Genomic DNA, 26,164 nt, shown 5'->3' with positions numbered 1-26,164 from the left:
TTACTGGAGCTCTGATCTTACAGCTGCATCTGAGTTTGCAGTATTGGATTTTAATATGTGGATGCTCATCTTCCTTCTTGTATAGTTTCTAAAAATGAAATTACTTATGTTGTGTGTAGTTACTGAGACTTTTGAGAACCATTTTCATCAAGAGTGAGATAATTTGCCACTTTACCATGGCAAGATGGAATTTAAGCTGAGGAGCTAGCTGTGTTGTAAATACACACTTAGCTTATGTTACTGTCCTTTCTCTGAATGGTATTAGAATAATAATTTTATAAACAGATATATGTACCACTGGCTTATGCTGGGCACATACAGAAATATCGGTTCAGTTGAGAAATGGGACATTTATCATTTGAACAGGGTACAAGCATATTGAAATCAGCGAGCATGGGTTCAGTAACTTTCATGTAAGGAAATTGTTCTCTCATACACAATACAACTGTTTGTTTATGTTTATTTATAAATGCATATTATGTATTTCATTAAATGTTAACTGTTTAAAAATATGGTTTGGTTTGCCTAAATGAAACAGGTTCAGCATTTTATCTGGAAAATAAAAATAGGTGCTTCTATCTCCGTAAAATATAAATTTTCATCTTACAATCAGAGGTGATATGTAGAAATTAAAAACTCTAAAGAATTGTAAAAAAATCTGCTAATATAGACATCAACCTCAACCTGCAATATGAGACTGACATCAAAGTTGATGTGTAAGTGGATGGAGTTGTGTTTTTAAAAATTGTTCTGGTGAAAAGGAAAAGAACAACTAAGTATTGGATCAGCTGATCAGGGGCTCGCAGCACAGCAATGCTCAGGGGAAGAACAGAGCTGAGGCTACCGTTCTCTCCCTATATATTTCTCGTTCATTCTAGTTAAGAGACAAAATGTATACTATGATTACTTCATTAAGAAGTAATACAATAATTTAAAGAACAAATTTGCCATTGCCTACTGTGCACCAGTGATGAAATTAATGGAACATAGCCACTGAGAACAGAAATTGAACTTTATCTTTATTATCCGGGGGGGTATTGGCTCTATAAACCAATAACATCTGAATAGGACTAATCTATTCCGAAAGAGCAATTGGCCTGAGAATGAAAGCAAATAATCAACTTTCAAAAGCGAGATCCAGTGTAGTATATTTATTTCAAATTGCTAAACCTACTCTTTACAAGAGTTCTGTAACCGAAATACCCATTGCCTATAATTATTTATAAATTATATTCCTGCAAGCCTAATAGATATGCATGCTAAAATTAAAGGAGTGTTTTGCTTATCCTCATTGTGGTAGCTCCTACGTATCTAGGATAAAATGCACAGCCATTTGCTCATGTAACATGAAATAGGTTGTTAAAAATTGAAACAATATAATGGATGTACCATATTGTTTATTTGGGTTTTTTGTATATTTTAATATCTAGGTAATGTTGCAATGCAACATAAAAAAATCTAACGAGACTAATCAAAAACTCAGACAAATATTTCCCTTGATTGAATTTTCTGATTATCTTATACAACCAGAACACACTAGGCTCTTTAAAAATGTGATGCACAGCAAGAAATGGAGCATTAGAAATGTAGCAGTGATACTGCAAATATACCATTCATTAAAAAGGACCCAAAAGCAAAATGTAAGTAAAAATGCAGAATTGTTTTAAAATTTCTTTAATAGTATTAAATCAACACCGGTTTCTTTTCTTCGATGAATGTCCTATTGCCCTAAGAATGCTCCAAGTGTTTTTAAAGCATGTGAAGGTAAAAGGAGAAAATTAAGAGAGAGAGCGATTATGTTGAATAAGCATTTTGATCTATAGGATTTTGATAGTAAGGTAAACAAGTCTTTAATATCATGCTTTAGATATATACCTAAGAACTACTACTTACTCAGTATTTAAGTAAGAGGCTTGTGTTCCTTTCTCTGAGAAAAAATGGGAAAAAATTAACTAAAATCAGCATCACCCATTTGCAAATATTTTTCACAGATCTGCAAATATACAAAGTCTATTTGTTTGCTTTTTTTAAAGAGGAAAGAAGAACAAAGAGAGGATGCTTTCTGAATTATTCTTCTTGAGCTATTTGGCTTCATAGCTATTGAATGGTGCTTCATAGCTATTGAATGGGAAATATTCTGAACTGGAAATTCCTGCATCATTCTGTTTTTTCATGAGTTTCTCCAAATCTGCTTGATCTTCTCTAGAAAATTTGAAAACAGCATCCTTTAGTAAGGTTTCTAGACCAACCTTTTCAAATAAAGGGAGAAACTTCAGCTCCATGGAAATAAATTCAGCAAGAGATTCTGCTGAGATTTCACTGAGAGTTTAATGCCCAGATTTCTTAATCTCAAAAATTTTGATAATAGCTTTTTGTCTAACTATCTTATTTTCTTGATTGCTGAAAAAATGTAACTAATTTATAACTAAATAAAGCATGGCTTACTTCCATAGAGGATTTTTAATGTGTAAGTGAAAAGTTATGGAGACCTCACATTCCACAGGAGGGAGCCTCTCTCCCGCTGAGCTTGGAGCAGGACTTTAGAATAGGATCTTTTTCTCTTTTGAAAGCTGTATAAAAAGACAATGCCCTGTACAGAAAGTTAGAGCATGTTGGAGTAACTTCTACAAAAAAAAGGGGACCCCCCCTCCTTTTTAATTATAAATCAAACTTTCAGATAAACAAAACTTATGCCATTGAAATATTTGAGATATTTATAACAAAACACTGAAGTAATTTTCAAAGATGCCATCCAAATTTTAATCTTCCTGTCAATTTTGCACTGAAAACTGTTTTTTTTCTCATAAACTAATATTTTGATAAGAAGTTGAAATAGGTTTAAAACATACATTTTCAGAAACAAGAAGCTGTTTTGGAACCCTGCAAAACAGAAGGGACTTCAAAATTCTTCATGCTTGGCTTTTACAGAATAATTTTTAAATTCATTCACCAGCCTTGCTGAAAAGGGTAGATTTTTAGTTGTGCACATTAAAGTAGTACTGTCTGAGCTAAGCATTATGCAAGTGCACAGGATGTGTTTATTATACTGGCAGAGATTGTGGCAGCCCTGGAAAGCTCATGTGCATTTAGAAGGATGAACCCAAACGGACTTCTTGTCCTGCAGGCGGTTCTGAAGCAGGAAATTAAACTTACAAAGGAGGGAGCTTAACTAGTTAGGGCACTCAGGAAACAGGGAGAAGATTAAATTAAATCTTAATAAAGACAGGTGGCAACAGCTTCCCCCCCAAACTACAAACTGCTCAGTTCTTCCCACAGGACAGGACACCAGACTTCGGATAGCTCGTTCTGGCAATGCCGACTCAGGCACTTCATTTCCAGTGCAGGGGCGTTTATTTGCACATTCTCCAATGCTCCGCATTTCCTTCACCAACAAACCTCTAGAGAGGTTTGAAGGCAGCAAACATATTTTGGATTACCCCTTGGGGGTGCTTCAGGACTCTGAGAGACTTGTGGGTTTTTAAGAGTAGATTGAGCTGCTGTTGTCTCCAGTCATTTCCCCCTTTCTTTTTCACATATTGCAGCTCTTGGGACCTGCTATCTGCTTGCAGGTGATCTCAGCACAGCCACCCATGCAGCACAGTAAACAGGAGTCATATCCCCACCTGGTACCCACCTCAATGAGTCCTTGTAAGAAGGTATTTGTGAAAGAAGTAGCAATCCCTGATTGTGTGAGTTTTTGCTGATCACAAACGCAAGTTCATGAACACCATCACTGACCTCAGTGGCCAAATACATGATGCTCGCATCTTCTGCAATGCTAGACAGTTTAAGCACAGCCAACAAAGGACATCTTTCCTCCAGCTGACAGGAACATCAGTGTCATCATGCTTATCCAAACGGTGAGGGATGCTACATAGTCCCTGCTGTCCCGAGTGACATATTTAGCAGAATAATTATGGTTACTGGGCGACCTAGCTGGATGCTGTGTTTCTGGCAGGTAGCAGTGGCATAATGTGATGTTGAGCTAACTGCAAAATGTCCTCCCTTAATGGATTGACTTGATATCAGGATTTCAAATGCAGTCTGGATAATCACAGCTTGCTGAGTCTTCCTGAATCTCTGAGGAGCCATCAGGGAGCTGATCCACCTAGACCATGTGTAACAGTATGGAGATCAACCAGGCCACGCTTTTGTAATCTGAGACAGACACAGACCGTGGGCTCAGCTCGAGTGAAGAAAGAGTGATCTGGTAGCCATCTGTTCCCGTAAAACATGTGGGCTGTGTCTGCCTTATCAATATGCCCAAATACTTGTGCCAGCATGGCCACAAACGTCTTCCTCAACTGCATAAAGTACTGCCTTGTCTGACCCATTTCTTATAGGGCAGTAATCTGGTCTGTTCCTCTGTCTGCTGGGACTTTAACTGATGGCGCCACCAAAACAGGCTGAGACCGATGTCAAAACCATTCCCAAAGGAGTCCTTTTCTAGCTGCTTTTCACACAGTTATGGTCAGTGTCTCTGTGGCATGGCCTGTCTTAACCTGTTCTTGCCAGAACTATGTTCCTCAGGAAATTCTTCCCAGTCCCTGGTGCAATGCTGTGCAACTCTGTTCCCACCAGGAGCACTGGAGGACTCTAGGTTTCCTCAGGTGCTCCCACAGAAAGAAAAAGGCAACTTTCTCAGGGCTTCTTAGCATATGCAAGACACTATGCAATGCAAAAGAATTCTACATGACTAAAGATATCTGCATCTCAAGGTCTCAAGCCGTTTTCATTTAAATGTCTCGTCATCTAGTATCTTTGTAGATTTATTGTATGTGAAGTCTTACAGAGGGGTAATGAAATTTGCTCACTTTTTGCATAATCTGGGTATTCTCACTGCTAAGTGAATCCTCACAGTAACAGAAGAGTTGGCCAAAATGCAAAGGGTTGCCTTTTTCACATGATAGGGCAGCAAAAAACATTAGGGAGGGTAAGTCCTTATTATTGCTATTGTTACTACTGTACTACTACTATCAATATTAATAACATTATCATTACAACAACAATTATTATTGCAATAACAACCATAACAAAAACAATAGTAAGACTTTGCAAAATATTTGTTTCATGTTTCCTTTGAAAAGATATTTCCCAGGAAAAAATGAATCAAAAAGGAAATGTCTCTCAGAATCTATGCACAGGTTGAAAAATGCTTTCTGTGATGATAATCCCATCATAACTTTAACTCTTGCAGACTCAAAATACTTACTCTTTTATATTATGCACACAAATACCATGTATAGAAGTATGATACTCTGCAAACCTTACACACCTACAGACATCTGTGGACTTTAATGGGGTCACAGTTCCTTTCCTGTTGAAATGCACTAACACAAAATAATCCTTAAAGGGATTACTTAAAATGCCTCACTGGAGCCTGGAGCCCTAAGAGAGAAAATCTAATACCTGATAAATGATAAGTGAAATGTCACATTATTTTGTGGGCATTTTTAAATAATTTTTTTTAAATTCCAGCAACCTTTGGGATACATAAACCGGTAAACAAGCACCAGATCCAAAATAATCTAAATGGTTCCAAATGTTTTGGCTGGATAGTATGTTGGATTGTGGAGAGCCTGTTCTGTGTGGCAGGACACGACACCTCAAAATGGAATCTGTGGGACAGAGACAAGGGTGGAGCCATCACAGGGCAAAAACTGGAGAATATGAAGGTGCTTATAAGTTATCTTTAAAAAGGCCCCAGTTAATACCTAAATACAGGCCTAAGTCCACCGCTGTACTAATGAAGGCAACGCGATTGTTCCCAGAGCTAGCTTGGACATCCTCAGCTCTGAGCATGAATGAAAGAGGAGCACCACAGCTTGCCTCTGTCTCACTCTGACATTTTCATGGAAATCTGTACTGTGGGTTTGAGCTGAAATACCTGTCGTGTAAGAGCCTGTGAGTTGCTGTGGTGCTCACAGCTACTTCCCTGCATTCCCTACAGATTAAGGAATGGATGGCTTTTGTCCCTAGAGCACTCAGATTTCCTCAAGAATGAAGCAGATCTCCACCTTAACAAGGAAGATCTGGTAAAAACTCTGTCTGAGAACCTTCCTCCTCTGGATTTTTAGCACATGTTATCTCTGCGTCAGGGATGGGGACAAAGGAGTTCAAAGAGGTTAAGTGCCCTGGCAGAGGTTGTAAAGCAGATCGGTGCTGGAATGTAGATGATCATGCACATTCCTGTAAGCTGTTTCAGCCGAAGTCGCTATCTCACAAGTCTTTTAAAGATTTAATAAGGTGTTTCAGAAGCCATTTAAATATTGAAAGTGAAAGAGATGCTGCTGCATATTTGATGAGATATTTTTCAACTACAGCAATAAAATTTTAAATGGTATTTCATCTTTTTTTTTCCTAGAACCACTGACACAATAATTGTTTTACAGCAATCTTAGACTCAGGATCCATTTAATAATGTGGGGAAGAGAATATAACATACGAGGGAGGCAGCAACCAAATACCATTTGCTTCTCGTTGGAAATTTCCCAGGAGGGCCATATGTAGAAGAAGGGTTTTAACCCTTTATATTTTTGCATGTTAACTCCAGTCAGAAATATAACAGTATATGCTTAAAACATATATATTAGACAGTAATATCTGAGCACACACTAAGACCTGTTATTTTTACTGTTCCATTGTTTCCTTTTAATTCTTTAAAGATTGGATCAAACTGAAATATTTTAGCCAAGTGCTCCTACCTTCCTCAGTTGAAAGTAATGGTGAGAGATAGATCAAAATAACAGTTCTTTCTTTTTCAGGGGAAAACATAATGGACAGAGTTTTGCAGAATACAAATACCTCTGATTAAGTAATCTCTTTCTCTAACTCCATTTAATACCATCAACCATTCCTGCTCTCTTCTCCTTACCTCTTCAGTTTCATTCTGCCAAACAAACTCCCACACTTCCTTAATAGTAAAGACTGAGCTAACCTTTTCCATATCCCTCTGTTCTTACCTAAGCTCAAATTTCTTGTATTTATAGCAAACTAAGAATTTGAATGAGACAGTTTGTTTTATAATCTTACATTTGCTATTAACAGGCCTGTGCCATGTATTATCCCTTAATTTGTTTTCTAACATTTTCCATAACATTAGGAGAGACCCTAAAATGAGTGAATGAGAATAAGTCAGGGGACCAGTCACCAGTGCTCCTGAAAGGGACAGATTTATTGCAAACAGCAACAGAGTCTGCTTGAAATAGAAATACTTAAGGGCCGAATTTATACCTCAAAACCAAACAATTTCCATTGTATTTTTAACAGTTCATTAGGAAAACTCAGATGTTACACTTTGAAAAATGAAAGAGAATGACTGCTATTGAAACAGAAATCATTATGTCCTGGTTTCAACTGAAATAAATGATGTTATTAACAGATTCATGGGCTGGCTGCATTCATCAGTCAGATGAATTGACAACATGAGCTTCTTCTATAATATATAGGTGGTTTTGAAAATGTGCATGACAATCTGAGAAAAAAACACATGGTTATTTAGAGATCTGAAACAAATTTTATTAGTAACTCTGTAAAGAACAAGGCAGTGAAGCCAGCTAATATAGGAAACTCTTCTTTCTCTTTCCATGTTGATTTGATTTTTTTAACACAGAAATGTGTTAATAACTGCATAGACCATCTAAATTAGTTTAATTGCAACATAATTGGTTCCAAAATGATAACATAACCAAAGCAAAAGCGCTCCCCTCGCACTCCCATTTTATTTAATGCCATCATATTTTGCATACTGATTAGCGTGATAAAATTATTAGTCTTATGTTTGAACTAAATGTCTTCACTTGCAGAGGTGTTTATAAAGCAGAGGCTTAAGCACACACAGGTTCTGATTTTGTATCCTGTTTTATAACAATAACCGTAACTGAAATTTCAGCTTTTCTGCACGTACTATATAGCCAACAATAAGTAAAATTCAGTTGCTGTATTGTCACCAAATCTGCCTCTCAAAAGCTAAATACACATGGAATGATTAAAATAAACCCCAAATCTAACACAAATCAGGAGTTATCAAAGGAACAGAAACTTGCTGCTCTGAAGTACAAACCTATCTCTGATTAACAGTATTTTAGTTATTGCTGAGCAGTGCTTACACAGCGTCAAGGACTTTTCTGCTCCTCACACTGCCCCGCCAGTGAGTAGGCACAGGAACTGAGTGGTCCTTAGCTGTCTACTGGGGTTAAACCATGACAGAGATGGTTTAACTACATTGAAATACAGGGGATGTACTAGAGGTTTTGAAGTTGATTCCAAAATCTAAGAGCAGTAAAGGGGATAAATGGCTCATTATAGTCAATTTGATATAGTGTCAGTGAAAAGTAATGGAACGGTATCATAACAAATTTAAGCGTATAATTAAGGTCGATCGATATGAATTTATGAACAATTGCTCTCATGTGACTCAATTAACTTTGTATCTTTTACGATGACTTATTTCATAGAAATAATTGTGTCTGTGTCCTATACCTGGGCTTCTGCAGGGTTGTTTGACCTGGTTAGATCAAGGAACATGAATAATACAAAATCAGTATAGCACATATCAAGTGATTGTCCAAGTCAGAGATACCAAACTGTAATATTCTCTCATGGGCAGCTCCAGTTAGTCCTTGGAAGTTTTTGGAGGAAATCTGGAAACATTGTTGCTTTATTCTTTGGCAATTAAAAATTCCAGGGAGTCTTTTAAAAATAAAGCAGGCAAGTCTCCAATAGAAAGCAATTTCAGCCACTTCATAATCTAAATCCATTCAAACAACATAGTCATACATAAAGCCACATGTTCTGATATTACGACGGTAGGTTACATTTACAGAAGAAGTATTAAAGGCTAAAATGCTATCTAGATGCCCAATTCCCTTGGCCAGCACTCCTTTAATAGAGGAACACTGATGATCTGTTCAATCCAAAACATTTTGGTTTTCTTCTCAGTTTGGCTATGATGAGTACCGACAGCGACGAGATCCTTTGCAGTGCTACCTGTGGACCTGGATCTTTCTAGTGTGGATTATGAGTACTATGTGAAAAGAATGGAGATTTGTGCTCTAATAACGATTTCTAAAAGCAGACTTCTTGGCTCTGTCCCATTATTTATCTGGTAGTAGGAGAAAACATTTTGGGATCTCAGATTCTTATTTCAGCTTAAATAGAAATAAAATACATGTGGGTGGGTGTGAAGAACCCATAATGTGTAAGCTGCTTACTAGGAATACACTGATTTAGGAGGAAGGAAATACTTTAGTAGCTGTGATTTATTTCCCATTTTAGATATTTATATGTCTGGTGCAGAAGTTAACTGGATGTACTCATTAAACACCTTTGTTTCAAAAGGGCAGCAGCCTAGGGCTGTGTACCTAGTATTTATGGATCCAGTGACTGCACACACAAATCATGTATCTCTGCTGAATCTAGATTTAATTTGTTTAACATTGTTCTAACTTGCTTGCTCACTCAGATTCAATCCATGCAAGGGACCCTATGCAGAATATACTGAAGCCCTCTGGATTTGTGGTTGCAGGAACTTGTTCACCTGGAGAAAAATGTAGGCATGTGGACTATGGGGCAACATCCATGATAAAGCAGTGGGAGTTCTGGCCATTTCAAGGTGCCCAAGACTCCTAAAATGATTAGGTGTCTGCCGAACTCTGACATTTGTGGGTGCCTGCATTTCTGTTTATGTCCCTCCTAATATGACAGCTTCCTTGGCCAGAGTGGTCATGATGGGAATCTACCATATGAACTGATCCCCAGGACTGACTTTATGATCGCTGGAAAGAAATAGATACTTCCACTCATTCTCAGGTACATGTCTAAAATGAGGCAATTGAGGCATTGTTTAGACATTCCAGTTTCTCTCTGCTGACTATAAGGGACATCAATAAAAATGAAGACATAAGCCTTGTAGATGGCTGAAGTTGGCAAGATGAAACCTACACTGGGTGGTGATTTCCTAGCAAAGCACAGCCAGCATCCAGATACACTGGAGAGCCACACTCAAAACACCTGAAAGCCCAGGCTGCCTGGTATGTTAAAATATTGGGCTTTTTACAGAGTATGATTGTAGCTGCTTAGAAAACAGTAACAGAAAGAAAAGAATAACTATGACATCTAAGAGGAGGACCTGCTACACTGAAAGAGCTCATGGTGTGCTCAGTTTTAAACAGATGAATAATTAGAGTCCTTCAGCAATGTACTGAAGTACACATTTAGCAGTAACATCAGCATTGGCCAATGCACTTTAAGACAATTTGCATGAAGTTAGGTAAGTGGCTTAAGTACTTTGCTAAATCATGGCCACAGTGCAAGAGACAATTCCCACTTTACATACTGTGCTGCTAATAGCTTTTCTGGTCTCTATAATGGAGTTCTAAGGGCACAAAAGACAATTAAATTAAAAAAAAATAATAACAAAGCACTTAGTGCTGCAGTATTATATCTTCCCATGATGGAATTCCTGTAAAAGGGCAGCTAATCAGTTTATCTACTTCCAGGAAAAAAGATCTTTTCCGAACAAAAACAAAACTCAACCCCACAAAAACCCCAGATGACAATTTTGTCTGGTCACTATGTAGAAGTACACGAGTAGCTTACCCTTGGACAAAGTAAGGCACTGTCACACCCGCTTTTTAAATGGTGGTATAGTTATAGAAGAGATGTTATTAAAAGGCAAGTAAAACATAAGGAGCTAGTTAAATAGATGAGACACTCTCGTCCCATTATGACTAGGTTAACCATTCATCATAAGGTGAAGAAGATCTATCAACCTTGCTGAAGCCCATGGGCAGATTGTCATTGATCACAACAGTACCACAGCATAAATTTGTATCTCTTAAATATTTCTGAGCAAAAAATGACAAGCGGATTAATGACAAACTCTGTCAGAGACTGAGTAGATTTCTTTCTATCTTACTTATTCCACTGAAATACTAGTTTCTGTAATGTAAGTTTTATTCTTAGAAAAGAAGGAGGGTAACTTTTAACTAACTGAAAAAGTATATTACTGTGTCAATTTTATTATAAAGCTGTTATTTTTTACCCTCTTAATATTACCATCGGTATTAACATTGAAGGGGTACCATAAACATAAATTTGTAAGTAAAGTCATAAAAGGTGTGCCTGAGATAAACTGTTTCCTCTCAGTGTAAGAAAATGCAGTGAACACTCTTAAAACCAGGCAATGACAATGCAAATAAAACAAAACCACTGCTCTATACACGATACACCCCAACAAGCGTGTGCAAAATCATTCAAAACAAGCCTGACAATGTTTACTGAAGTGTAAAGGTGGGTGTGTTCTTCCCGGTTCTTGCTTTAAATATCCAGGTTTAAATTACTTTCAGTGCTGGATCAATTTTTTTCCAGCCGTAAAGCTGGGCAGCAGCCTTCGTACCTCCAGCAGCTCGTCATCCCGGGCAGCCAGGTCAGCTGTCGGTCACTGAAGCTTTTCTTATCTTTCCTTTTCCTGCAGTCCCCTGTGCCTGGGCCCACTGCAGATACTGAGCAAAACTTTGGCCTCATCCCACTACCAGGGAAAGGAAAATACACATGCTAAGCCAGTGAGCGGTTAAATACCCGCCAAAGCAAAATCCAAATTCAGGCATTTGTTTTTCAAGGCTTTTAATTAGGGCTTATTTTTGTGTTCGCTATCCAGAAAATAAATCTTCGGAATAACCAAACAGTAGTTTCCCTGCTGTAACCAGCCCAGATGGGAGAGGACGTGTGTTTGCTCTTCATTTCTCTTTGATCCCATTTGCTCTTCCCTTTAAAAGCCCACCTTAAAGTAACAAGAATGACTTGTTAGCCTTTTTATGATTGTGTCTCTTATCTGTCACTGCTGCTAATATCGCATGACAGTGTCCTGTTAAAGTTTAACTAGCCTATGTATGGATAGTTTCATTAGCAGTGAGGAATATAAAATTGGGGATCCCAGAAGGTGGTTATATTATTACTTAATGTATGTTTTTCAGTAAAGCTTTTTTTTGACAGTATTATCAATCATCTTCACGGTAAAGACATCTTTGTTGTTGGTCTCCCCATTATAGTTGCGCAGGCACCACAGAGCGTGAAATGGTTTTTCGAGGTGTTTGGGAACTCCCCGGAGGAGCTGTTCTTTCTGTAGTCGCTTTATGTCACATCTTAAAACTGTTCCAACTAGAAGCTCCAGTGCTCTGTGTCTCAACGTAAAGCTGACTTATCCCCTTTTAGAGTAGCTAAAGATCTTTCCAGCCTTAAAGAATCTTGTTTGGGTACAGAAGAACTAAACGATACTCAGTCCCATGCCTCGAAGCAAAATTTGTTTTGGAAAGTTTATCTGGAGGTTAGATGTTGTTTTGAGGCAGTTTCTAAAAGCTGTTCAGGGGCTGCAGTGCTAGAAATAGTCTAGATTAAACTGGATTAATGGGCTGAGCGCAGGTGAGGCATTCAAAGTTACAATGTACCAAAAATCATCACCAGAGCTTTGGTTGTACATGGAGTAATATGTCCATACAGGTAATCTGGCTTTCAAGTCTTGTAGATTTAATCTTCAATTCTAGTTTATATTTAAAACATCAGCTGAATTTTACTGGTATGCTGGAAACATTTAATCTTACTCTTTTATCACTGAGAACACATTGCTGGTGATTTAGGGCTTAGTTAGCTTCCAAGAATTGCTTTATGTTGCTGAAGATTATTGGCCATATTCAGTCAGCCTAAATTCCACCTTAGCCTCTAAGTCTAGTGTTTCTGACAGGCTGGATCTTGAAAGCTCCTAATTCAATGCCTTTCACCCTGTGAATTGCTTTGGCCACCTACATAGGTGCAATTTAGGCCTTCAAAGTATTCCCCTTTCTTCTTTCAAACCAGAAAGAGAGAAAGAAAAACGTGGTCTCTATAAATAGCTGTTTCTTGTAATCTGTGCATCCACCATGAATAATTGTGTCAACGTAGTGGTTCAGAGGATTCACATGTAGATCTTCAAAAGAAGTTTCTCCAAGAGGACTGAGAGGGCTAAGATAGATGAAAGCAGAAGAAAAAAAAAGGCTTTCTGTTCCAGACCTACAGAGATTACCAAGTAAAGGTGATAATGGTTAGTTTCTCAGAGTCTAGTATGGGGTGAAATGAGTTTCTGCTAATACAGCTCTCCTAAAGCAAAGTTTCTAGGGAATTGTGGCCCATCACAGCTGATCAGTAATATGTAGAGTTGGTTTGGAAGTCGCAACTCAGGGGAGTTGGTGTGCATGAAGGGGACAGAAGCAGCATCAGCTATACTGCCTACTGTGGTGTGGCTCACAGAGGCATTGTCCATTCCTGGAAATAGAAGCAGAACTTCACAGTGGTACTAAGATACCTGAAAATGAAAAGATTTTGTTTATCTTAGAAAGCATGGTATAGACAGGATTTCAGTTTCCCAGATCATTTGCAGAACACCATGTAAAGTAAATTCAGTTGCAAACAAAATTTCTTAGCAGTACAGAAAATCACATGGGCAGTCCCTTACTCCTAATTTTCTAAGATTTTTCAGATGAACTAGTGTTAGTAATGGTGGGAGCCTTTTTGTTTGTTGTTTTTTTTTTAAAGAAAAGTTTGTCTTGCATAGATAAGTCTGGAAAAAACACAAGGAGGCAGGCTGCTAGATGTCAGGTGAGGAGAAGGAGAAGGTGGTCGAGTCGTCTACCAGAGTTTGTCCTTAGATAACCTCAAAATGCTTCTAGTTTTCTAAGGAAAGGACCATAAAGATGTGATTGCTCTGTAAAAGGAAGGTATTTTAAAACCCAAGCAACTTCTATGAAAAAGTCTAAAAAATGAAGAAAGGATATTTTCATTAAAAAATGGTTTTGTTCATTTATGATCCAGTTGTAAAATTAGATATACACTGGCAAAACTTCACTCAAGGGAAAAAGGTCACCAGCTTCATTACAAGAGCTCTTCCACTGCTCTTTTCTTTCCTTAATTTCTTAGTAGGAAATAAAAACCCTGGAAATATATGAACTGGCACATCAAATTTCAGTATGGGGTAGAGTCAGCAAGTTGTGCTACTGTGTAGGAGACCCATGTTCAGAAATGACACTGAGAGCTTCAGAACCTTGCTTGAAGGACATAGCGTCTTTGTCTAAATCGTGGCATAGGCAGTGGACCATAGACTTGGACTTTCTCTAGGTGTGTGCTTGACCATCCTTCCACCTTCTTCCCATGACCTGGTTTAGTTGACAAGGGAAACCAGGTGGAACTGGAACTATGTAACTTCTTTGGGCTTCTTTCTTTCCCAGCCATCTGGGGTACAGTGTAGGAAGAAGGGCAGTGATTTAAGTTCCTCTTACTTCATGGGAAACAGTCTAGTTGAACTTGTGCTAGAAGGAACACTTCTGGCTAATCTCTTGTGGGCTATGGAGGATGACAGAAAAGACAGGATTTTAACTCAAGAACATACCAGATCACTGAGGAAATATACTTTAGCAGGTACTTGGAAAGAAATAAGGAGTTTATGGTGAATGTTTCTTGCTTCTGCTTCTTTTTAGTGGCCAGATTACAGAACTTAATTTTCTGTTAACTACATTCAGTATAAGTGCCTAATTGAAGACCTGGCACTGTAACAAATCTGATAAATTGAGAAGAACGCACATTTCTTCCTTTTATATCTAGTGCAGGTAGAAAAAAGAAAGAGAAGAAAAAATGTAAAAAATGTGGGGGAACATAAGTTTTAAATAAAAGTAGATTCTGATTTCCAAATCTATGAGGGGAGAAGAATTTGATTCAACAGGTACTTTGGTGTGTGCAACTTTATTATACCAGCATGGTTTAAACCAAAATGAATTGATCCAGAACTCAAGGCTTCCAAAGTTAAATATCACTTTTATAGGGATTTTAATTTATCCAGGAAGCAGAAGTAATGACTGGTTTAGAGCCTGGGAGCCATGTCCATTGCCAAAGCACTGTGGATAGGACTTGCATGTAAAAGGTATTTTTGATAGTCACTCTTTTCACCGGCAGCGAGTTCCTTCCACTTTGAATTCTCCTGTTTGATGCTGATCAAACAAAGTGTAATTCAGAAGTCAACATGTACACTACAAAGGGATCTAATTAATGAAGAAATAGCAAAAAGAACTACCAGGACTGTACATGCTTAAATAAGTAACTTCTAGTGTACACTTAATGCTGAGATGTCTACCAAAGGATTTTTAATATCTGCTTCTGGCCAAGTATAAGTAATTTCAACCACAGTATATCAGGGGCCCATTCTCTTCACTGTGGATTACAGGGTGTAATATAACATGCTATTCCCTCTTGCTGTCTGCTTGCAATTACCTTTAATTGTTTGGGATCACAGAAGTAATACCTTTAATGTGAACCATGGTTGTTCATTTGTTACACTGCAGTGGGATAAACTAGCCCAAATGAAGACCTTTATTTTTCTGGACAGGCAAGGAAAGTACAGACTTAAAATCCACTGAGGTTGGAGGGATGATGTCCATTGATTCCAGTATGTGCTGAATTAAAAAACCTGTGGAAGTTATGCACCCAATTTGGGAGCTTTTGCAAATCTCATTAGGTATCTGCTTGCCTCTTTAAATGTCAAATACTGTTGTAAATGTGGTCGTCAATGAACTGCCCAAGATGATAAGCAAACTCAGATTTATGATTACACTTGTCATTCTTGATGGAGAGCTATTTGTCTCAGGTTTTATATCACATCCACCATTCTGATATTTAACTGCATATATATGAGTTGTGGCAACTACATATATGCTTACTTTCCACTCATTTGGAGATCAGGACATCTAAAGCCAACTTGAGGTGAAAACCTGCCCATCCACATTTTTATGTATTATCCTTTTATCCTTCTTCTGAGTGACTAAACGCTGGGACAATAGTCTGCTCTGTGCAGATATACTTCATCATTGACTTTCAGCTTTAACAACAATCCAGATTTTTGTCTCCATCTCTGTCTTTAATATTGCTGTGGTTTTCAACCACAAAGACAGAGCAAGTCAGCCAGGCAATCCCATGACAAACTCCACTAAGGACTTCACAGTTAACAAAACAATGAATGAAACATCATTCTGGCACACAGAACAGCTTTTTGCTGTCTTCTACCGCCTTTGCTTTTTTTTTCCCCCCAAGTGGAAAAGCAACTTCAAAAACAAGGTGCTGTCATTTTAGCAAAGGAGAAAAACCTAAGGTACCAAATCTCAGTTCCCTTGTATTGCAGGCTAGTGCTTTAACAACCTCTTTTCCTTTAATACATGCAGATTTGCAGTACATATGTACTGATATAGCCAGGAATGTAAGATATTTTTTTAAAATCTTGATTTAAGCAGTCCTCGCTGTTGTTGGACATGAGGTATGTTAGAGTTTTTTGGTGATCAAAGCATCATGATATCATGTAATTTTTCAGACATGGAAGGTTTGCATTACCTTGGTAACAGGTAGTTCTCAATTGCTTTCAGCCAATTAAATGACTTCTTAATTTTCAGTTGGTCTCCATTGTTGGGTTGCTGCCAATAGTATGATTTAAAATCTGCTTTGTGACTACACAGCTGAATGTGAAAGTAGTTGATATCACTTAAAATAAGTCTGCAAAAGGACATCCTATGTATGCAGTTGATTAAATAATTTGAGATGATTTTCCCTTTGGTTGTAATCAGCACAATATGAAATCTGTCGTTGGGTGGTGAGAAGGAAAAAGATGCTGCTGAATATTCTGTAGAAATGCCTTATGTGCTATATCTGGAATGCAAGTTTGGGAATGTATTAGGAGGGATCTTGCTTATGTTTTCTTTTTGAATTTCAACAGTGAAACAAAATGCTATACCTGCTAGATCTGCATAACTCTGTGAGAAAGAAGAAATAGCCGGTAGCTAACATGCTAACGTGAGGCCGGCTAGTTTGCCCCCAGTAGGCTTTGCACTGTCCAAATGATCCTGAGCATCCAGGCAATGAACATACCCAGAAGTCTTCGGTAATAGATACAGGAACAAACAAGCTCAGCTCAGCTCTGGAGGCTAATGAATGATATAGTGGCTGTTCTGCAGTGAACAGGACATGTTTGCTCCATGTACAGGTGCGGGGCTGTGGAAGTTGAGGTTATAAACCAACAGTTGTAAACCAACCTTGGCTAACTAATTTAGTTTAATTAGTTTCCCTACTGTCATACTCTTGTCAGTGGAGTGCTGTATGTCAATCCCATCGAGCCCCTTTCTACCCGAATTGATCCGCTGTGAGGAAATGTGTGCAGCCCTTCGTGGTAAGATGTCGCGGGTAACCAGGCGGGCTAGGAAAGCAGTGGGCGTACAAACCGTGCATGGGAATGCAATACTCCACACTGTCTGTTCTGGGATGGTGGTTGCCCCAAATCTAGTAATGCTGAGAAGAAAGCAACAATGATAAAGTTTTCCTAAAATGACCATTTGCAGGATTAAACAGTTACCAGGGGACTCCTGAGACATTTTTGAGAAAAGGAGGCAAGTTTTTCTCAAAAACCTGCACGAAAATTTGTAACAAGGGAGACAGACCTTGGTGTGAGAAGTGGTACCAAATCACCAGTCAAACTGAAACCAGGGTTGGCACTGCCAGAAGTCGCCCCAGCAGCACCGTGACTTCTGTCTGCGCCTGATGGAGCATCCTCCCTGTCGGAGGCTGCAAGTAGCCTGCACCCAACTACTGGACTGATGGTATGGGGTGCAGCAAGTAGGGATCCACACCTGGAGTATGCATACGTGACCTTGTGGGGTGTTTTCTTGCTGGAGTGAGGATGAGTGGGTTGTAGGTAACAGCTTGGGCATGTGTAATGCTTGAGCACCCGCACTCACAGAAAAGGGCATGGGTGCCCATAACCTCACGTCCTGTGTGGGAGCCTGGGGACCATGTGAGTGCTTAACTGTGTGAATATGGGGGGGGGGGGGGTGGGATTTTATAATTTTCTGAGATTAATTCTAGGAGGTTGCTTAGAAAATTTAAGGTGTTTACTGACATTATCGAAGTCTCCAGTATTGTGGTTTATCTGTTGTACTGCTGATACTAATATTGAATGTATAGATTACTCACTGCTGGTTATGTTTGTGTTGTCAATAAATAAAAACTCTTTCATTAAATCATGTGAGTGGAACAGTTTTTTCCCTGTGACAACTCACCTTCTAAATATGAAGATTCAGAAATAAAATATAAATAAAAATAGAAAATAGAAATTGGTCTAAGATGCATACAAGTTGAATTCCAGGGAAAACACCACTAGCACCATTCAGTTAACAAGATTCCACAAGAATAAGGGAAAAAACGAGGAAGAAACCATGGCATTCTGCACAACAATGATGGAAAATCACATTTCTTATCTCATATTTACAACAAACATAAATGGCTAATACATTAAAGTCCAGTTCTAAACTTGGAACACAGATCTCTCTCCCTTGCCTACAAAAATACCTGAATGATTAATTAGTGATAAAAGATAAAACAGAACAGAGTCCTAGCTTTAAATGAGTAATTTCTGTTTGAACAAGACTATAGACCCCGCACCTTAATTGTTGTACAATGTGGTTTGCACAACTTTAAAAGTTACACGTATTCTAAATTTTTTCTTGGCATTCAAAGAACTTTCTCAGATTTGCTTTAAAACTAATTCCGGTTCCTCTCTGATAAAGCAATTAGCGAAAACTTAAATTGTATTAGATCTTTCTCAGATTAAATTATCAGAGCTTCTTGCTAAGTTAATAATTTTTGTACTGTACCTTGTAAATTAATTAAATTAGAAGGCAATGTATGAGAGAATTTCTTACCTTTTTTTCTGAAGTGTGGTTTTGGATATACTCTAACTATTGTGATAAGAACAATAAAATATGCACTGTTTTCTTTTTTCTTTAAAAAATGCTTTGAACTGAATTACTTGAAATGGTCATAAAACACAAAGCATAACTGTAGTAAGGCTTCTACCTCTATTCACATGGGATCTTATTTCTTAGCACAGAGATACACCTTATATCACTGATATGCCTTAAACATTGGCCTTAGGAAGCTCTATTGATCTTTATGATTTAGAATTGATTGCTTTAGACCCAGAGGCCAGACTTTGAGAGATATTTAGCTATTAGAATTGGATTCACATCCAGTAGGTTTCACAAAAGTGTTTAATTATTTTACTTTCCTAACTTTTCTGTGTATTCTTTAAAAATCCCAAGGATACTTCTCTGCAGCTTTGAAGATGTAGAAAATAATAAGTATATTAGAAAGTTTAAATACTTTTTCTGCAATGTATATCCACAGTTTAACTTCAGTTGGCCCTATTCAATTTTGTATGCTATAGACTTTTACAAAACAATTAATAAAAAAAGGAATATTTTGGATAACAAGTGTCCTGGAACAGGAAGGAATAATCTATTCCTAAATTATCTCAAAATAGACAAATCCATAAAATGACATTCACATTTTTGTTTTTTAATTTATACTCTTTTGCTCGCACCTCAGAAATATGCTGCTGTCCTGATTTGGCAAAGCACTTAAGCACATGTTTAACCTTCAGGGCACTCTTTGAGATCTAAGTGCATGCATTAATATTTGGATTAGAGGATAATGCCTTCAGAAGTAAACTTATAGCAAATCAGCTGAATCAGGAATTAAAGCCAGACCAACTTTTAATGACTAGATAGCAGCTCTACTCTCCTACATCTTTCCCAAAGACTGTCCCTGTAAAGGTGCTCAGGAAAAAAAAACCATCTTATCAGCATCTCTATCTTGGGCCACTGAAATTATTCCAGGGGCCTCTGAGCACATCTCATCAAAACTGGGATAGCACATCCTTGACCTTGCCATTTATGCCTTATGACATATCTGGCGAAGTGCTTCTAGCTTGTGTCTTCCCTTCAACTTGTCTGCAGTACTCAGACAAATGACCCAGCCTAGTACACTGCCTGAGATACACTGCATATTTAGACTGATAAGAAAGGCTCAAGGAGAGGAAAGATAAGCCTACGGGACCTTGATGTTGTGCATGACACCTGGAGAGTGCAGCACCTCAGGAGTGGTCCTTTGCTTTTCATAGATGAATAGGAAAAAATTCCAGACTTTCAGTCCTTACACACTAATCCATTTAGCATGCATTTACACTGTCGTTATAGACCTGTTGTCAGTCAGAAGTTGGGATCTAGAGGGATTAATTCTGTATAGAAGAGGGAACGTATGGTGGAGTCAAGTACTGCATGCAGCTCTGCACTGCACATGGCATCCTGCTTCCTGCTGTGTTCAGGCAAAACAAAACTGTTTACATGCTTACACTTTCAAGGCTTTGCCAACAATTTGGTTCAAAGCTTTCCCTCTCTTATTTTGTTTGTTGTGAGTGCAGCCCAGGCTTTCTTCTTGCCTCTCTGCTGTCTCTGTTAGCTCTCGCACTGACGGATGCATACAGGGAAATCTCTCTACTCAGATAAACCCTTCATGAGTCTCCATTTTGGATTTTGGCTGTTATTGTGTCAGCTAATTAGAGCAGGCTCAGCCCTGTGTGAAAAGTTCTATAGTAGAAACAAAGTGGATTTCAAAAGGAGGAAAGTGAGCGACCATCCTACACTGATGCTTGTTTGTCCTGTTTTGAACTGCCTCTGAAGCTACTTGGTTCTAGAAAGGAACTTTTTTTTTTCTTTTTTTAACAATCAAAAGGAAGATTGGCTGTTACACTTACCAGTTCCAGTGCTGTTTATCTCAAGGTGTAAAGCTACCTCATATTCTATAAACACATTTCTTCGTCATTGTTTTTTCGTTTGCTCTCATCTCTGTTAATCAACTGCTCTTTATGTAACATATACTGTAATGAAAATACATGACACAGACTGCTGCAAGCAACAGATCACGAACCTTTTGGACCACTCATCTTGCACTTGCCAGTCAAGAAGCATTTTGCTTAAATAATGTGCATTGTGTTCATTCTCCCTTCAATTAGAGTAACCAGGTAAGATAATTGGGCACCTAGCAAATGTGGCAGCTGCAGGCAGTAATCATCGCTCCAGCACCCGCTGCCATGGCAACTGATGTGTTTACATTCACCAAAGTACACAACATTTTCTTCCTTCTACACAGTAGAGAAAAGAAAAGTTTTAGAGTTACAAAAAGAGAGGGATTTACAAGGATAAATGTTTAAGCAAGGGGTTGGTAGAAACAGGGTTTGTTCTTTGGAGTGAAAACTTAGCGGGTAATGGGTTGTTATCAGACGACAATTAAGCATCTTCACCTCCTGAACTCAGCGTGCAGTAGGCAGCTCTCAGAAGCAGCTCTCATTCCCTTTGAACTAAACTCCCCAAGAAAATGAGGAGGCAGGAGGGATTCCAGAAGTTCGTGCTCCAGCACTGTTTCTGCAGTGTTTCTGCACTGGTGCAACTTCAGAGGCACCATGTTTATAGAATGCTTTGCAATGACTATTTTTTTGGAAGTTACAAAATATTCCTTCAGAGATACTGTGGAAAAAATGTCATCGTTACCAGCTTTGCCTGAGAGGTTGTATTAGGGTTGAGATATGTGCTGCATCTACTGGTGTGTTGCCAAGTGGCAGAGAGAGAGGTGGGTGGAAGTTTAGGGCCTGAGCTATGTGCGTACAGGGAAATCACAGGAACTTTTACCTTTCCTTGCCTTCCCAAGAACTCAGCATCATCTGCGTCTCCTGCAGCAGATCCAAGACAGCCAATACATAAGCACTACTTTCTTTTTCCTGCCTACACCTACTCTAAATTTAAATAGAAGTGTGACCTGACCATGCTGGGAACCTAGGGCAAAGGTATGTCTAATCATGTGGGTGGATTAGGAAAAACAAGTACAAAAGAAGAACAGCTGAAATTGCAGGAAAACTGATCAGATGTAGCAGAGTTGACCTTGCGTAAATTCTCAGGTGGAAAATGTGGGCATAACACAGCCTTAAGCTCTAGAAATACTTCTGTCAGGTTCTTTCAGAAAATGATGCTCTGAATAAGCATCTCATGAAAACATAAATAAGTATTAAGAAATACCAGTCCTGTATTTATTAGACTTCTCTTTTCATTCTGGGAGCTGTTCATCCTAATGAACACTTGTTTCTCTGGACGGTGGCTCTTGGTTGACTTAGAACAGATTCCACTCATTACAGCAACATACCTTGGACAAATAATTTACAAACACTTCCTCATCCACAAATGTCTGGACTGATGAAATAAGCAGTTAAGACACTTCCCACATTCTGTAATGAGCTGTGAATCCTCAAAGCAAAAATTGAAACAGTGCAGCTTAAGTTGAATACATCTTTTCCTCATTACTATGCGTTGCTCAAGCTTGGAGAATTACGTATTTGACAGTTGGACTAAGTTCTTGCAGTTCTGAACCAGGACAGATGACTGAACTAAAGCTCCTGGTCTGTTTATAGCTACAGGTTACCCCAAAGTTATAAAAGATGCAGACCTGTTAGGATTTCAAATTTCTGCATCCTCACCTGATAAAGGAGGAAGAAATGGTATGTCCTCCCCATATATCTACCTGGTAGCAGGATTATGAGGGAAGATGCTAAAATGTCTCGGTTTAAGGCTGTGATTTATGATTTAAGCCCTGGTATTGTAATGAGATCCCCTCTATGCATATGCAAATTCACTTATGCCAATAGGTCTGTGCTGGGGCATTGGGCTCTGTCTGCAGAGATTTCATTGCCAGACTGTGTTTTAAATTTTCTGATTTGTTTCTTCAGATAAAAAGTTCTATTATGGCCAAACAGATGGAGCACTTCAATAGCATTAAGCACATCAGGATTTTACTCTACAGAAATTACCTCGGCTCTGCCACTGGTCTTCTAGGTGACCTGGCGCACGCTTTTTTGCTTCTCTGCCTCTTTCTCAGTTTGCTCATGTGCGAAACGCTATTAGTCTAGTTAGTATTGTTTAAGAAAACTACGTGCACTGTAAAAGTGTTTGACTTTTTTGCCCAAATCATCTGTAATTTTGAGATTATCATGATAAAAATCGAGCTAATTTTTAGATTTAATTTCTGCTATCAAAAGTGCTTTGCTGCAACCCTTTAAAAGAGCTGTGACAGACTTGGCTTAGTGATTGCTCATAAAATGTCAGTTAAATAGAACTAACATTAAATGAAAATTTTAGATGTGCTACCCCATGTAAAGGTAATAGAAGACGTTAATGTATCTATCAAAAGATTTCCTTTGTGTTTTAATCACTTTGTAAAAAGATTATTCTGGTGCTGTTTTTTTAAAGAAACACTCACTTTGAGCAGATTCAGTTATTTCTGCTCACTTGAAATACACTGTCTCAGTGGGAATAATGTCACTGCACGAAGAGCTATGAAAGTGTCTTATGTTATTAAAGGCAACTGAAGCTGTTACCTTATTTAGGCACAGACTTAAGTGCGCCAAAAAAAATTGCTTATTATTCCCTGATACATGACGGACATTGCAGTAATCTGAAAAAAGGCCTAGAAACTACATTCTAACAGAATAGTTTGCTCCATCAAAATTTAAACATTTTGCAAATGGTATGGCTTTACCAGTTTCATTCTGGAACACAAAAAATGTGGTAATTTTAAAAAGTCTTCTTCCAACATTTTCTAGATAAAATTTGTATATAATTTGCTTATAATTTCTTTTCCAAAGAAAAGTATTCTAAAGCAAATAATCAAAGTAAATAAAAGTCAACAATGGAAAATATTGCTTGACAATGCTTTTTCTTGTTTTGAATTTCAGTTTTGCATCAATAGTATGTCACATTTTAAAATGTTCTGTGAAAAAAACCTTCTGCCCAAATGATTTATGGTTTATTTTTCAATTTCTTGGCCACTTAAGCTAGTGTAATACAGGCCACAGAAGTAAAGGACAGTGGACCCATTTGCTTTTTGGTATCCATTTAGAGACAATTTTTATATAAGCTACCAAAATCTGAAAAAAAAAGTTTTTGGAAGCGATCAGTCCTGTAAGTAGTATGAGAAGATGATCTTTGTGTACCTGTGTTTGAGGAGTACGGTCTCTGCCAGACCAGGGGTGCAAGCTACTGCTGAAGCATGCTGAACAACATACACTAAAGCTTCCACAAGATGATCAAATGGAGCATGAAGCAGACCAGTGAAAAAAAAACATGTTTCTAGTGCAGCTCTTCTATCATTTATTACTTCATTTATTGAAATCGACACTGGATTTTTGTAACTTTTCAGGATCTCCTTTTTCATAATATGTATCATTTGTAAATCTGTGTCAACATAGCGCACCATTGTGGGAGAGGAACCCCAGAAGAAAAATCAAAAGCATAAACCCAGTAGCACTTGCACAAGTGTCTTGCCAACCGTATGAACTCAGCCTTTTTCCTTCCAGCCCAAGTTCAGTTACTCTAAACCTATTGAATCAAACAGGACATTTGTGTCATTCCCGAGTCAGATTAGCAGTACAGACAGCTCAACGATTGCTGCATACCTAATTATGTAGTAATTGAATCATGCATCAATATCCTGTGATATCAGTGCTCAGTATAATCCCAGTCGACATCATTCTAATCATTTAAATGACAAAAGCATAGCTACTAAGAAAGCAATACAATTTCACCGTTGTTATTCTGCTCAGTATTCTCATGAACAAGTTTCCGCTTTAAACTGGTGAAGGAAGGGGCAGGAACTCTGGCCCTGGCCAGCACTGGGGTAAGGGCACTGGTGTGAAGCCCCGGTCTGCCCGCTGCCTGCGGGGCTGCAGCCGTGGAGGGCGGCGGGACCGGCTGAGCCCTCCTTGCCGCAGAGGACACCCTTGGATGCAGAAATTCCCTCCTGGCCCCGGCGTGCTCGGGAAGGTGAAAGGATGGGTTTATTTAAGGTAAAGAGAAAAAAAAAACAAACCACCAAAAAATCATTCTTTCCCCTTCCTCCAGAAGCTGCAGCCTGAGCATTTATTCATGCTTGTGTGAGATTCAGAGGTCTTATCAACAGTTTAGCAATATACTGTAGGCAGGCTAATGGGAACCAAGTTTAATTAAGGACTGTATTTAATTTGTTTTGTTTATTACCACTTCAAATAAAAACCAATCAAAAAAACTAAACCAGCTATCTATCAAACATGTTCCTATTAGAAGTGGTGTTTGCCCTATGTCTGGAAAAGACAAAGGACTTTGTAATCCCAAACTGTGGCTTTCTGAGTTGCTGCTGGAAATGACCTTTCCAATGCCTTGTACCTCTGCTGCATCCTGAAGTTTTCTTCCTTTTCTTACCTTTGAAAGGTTGTTCCACCTCAGGATAAGTCAGTGTACATCTCTGCTATGGTCATAAACCCGTGGGCCTATTTCATAGCTCCCCTTTTGACCTTTTCATGTAAAGTTGCCCTGGAACTACGTACGGTAAGACCTCCATAAGGCTCAGGAGACCAGAAGCAAGTGGAAAATGTTGTTTAGAGAAGCAGGGAGAGATGGCCAAGGGCATAGCAGCTGTGTTGGGTGGCTCCGTCTCTGTTGAAGGGCCTCAGCAGACCCCGGGACGCAGCTGGATTGCTCTGCCCATAGCCCTGATGTGCACTGCCTGGGGATCTCCAGCAGCAACAACCCTTCAGGGCACCAGTAGCAACTTCTTTTTGTCATTCATCCAGTTACTGCGAATTTGTTACTGGGAATCTACTCTTTATCATGGCTCTGAACCATGAGATAAGGCAATATTGTCATGACCCGTAACTTTCCCAAACTGGCTGGTGGAGGAGAAGAAAAGGGGATGCCTGCACAGCCACCGAGGGGTGATTGCGCCTGGCAGCAGCTGAGTGACAGGACACGCAAGTGCACTGTGAGCATCCAGCTTTGAGGAGCCCCATCACTCAGCAGATTTGGACCTTAGCCATGGGGTCAGGCTGCAGGCTCCTGAGGCTAGGACACAAAGTTGGGTATTTTCCTTCCTGAGGAGGTCCTTTTGCTGTGCAGGGGGCTCAGGCAGCTTCTTGCTTATCAACATGTAGCTTCATCTCTGGTTATGGTTTTGTATCTAGCAAGGGAGCAGGACAAGTGTCCTTTCTGATGGGGTAGTTAGTTGCTGGCAAGGTCTCTAGAATGGCCCAGCACACGAGAAGGCTAGCTACGCTCTGTGAATATATACATATTCAGCAGGGGGGTTGGACTAGATGACCTTTAAAGGTCCCTTCCAACCCAAACTATTATATGATTCTATGATTCTATAACCTTTTTTGGCATCTGCAGCATGTATCTGCAAGGGGAATTCA

Source organism: Calonectris borealis, chromosome 1 (assembly GCF_964195595.1).
Source record: "Calonectris borealis chromosome 1, bCalBor7.hap1.2, whole genome shotgun sequence".
Taxonomy (NCBI): domain Eukaryota; kingdom Metazoa; phylum Chordata; class Aves; order Procellariiformes; family Procellariidae; genus Calonectris; species Calonectris borealis.
This window is presented reverse-complemented; position numbering follows the sequence as displayed.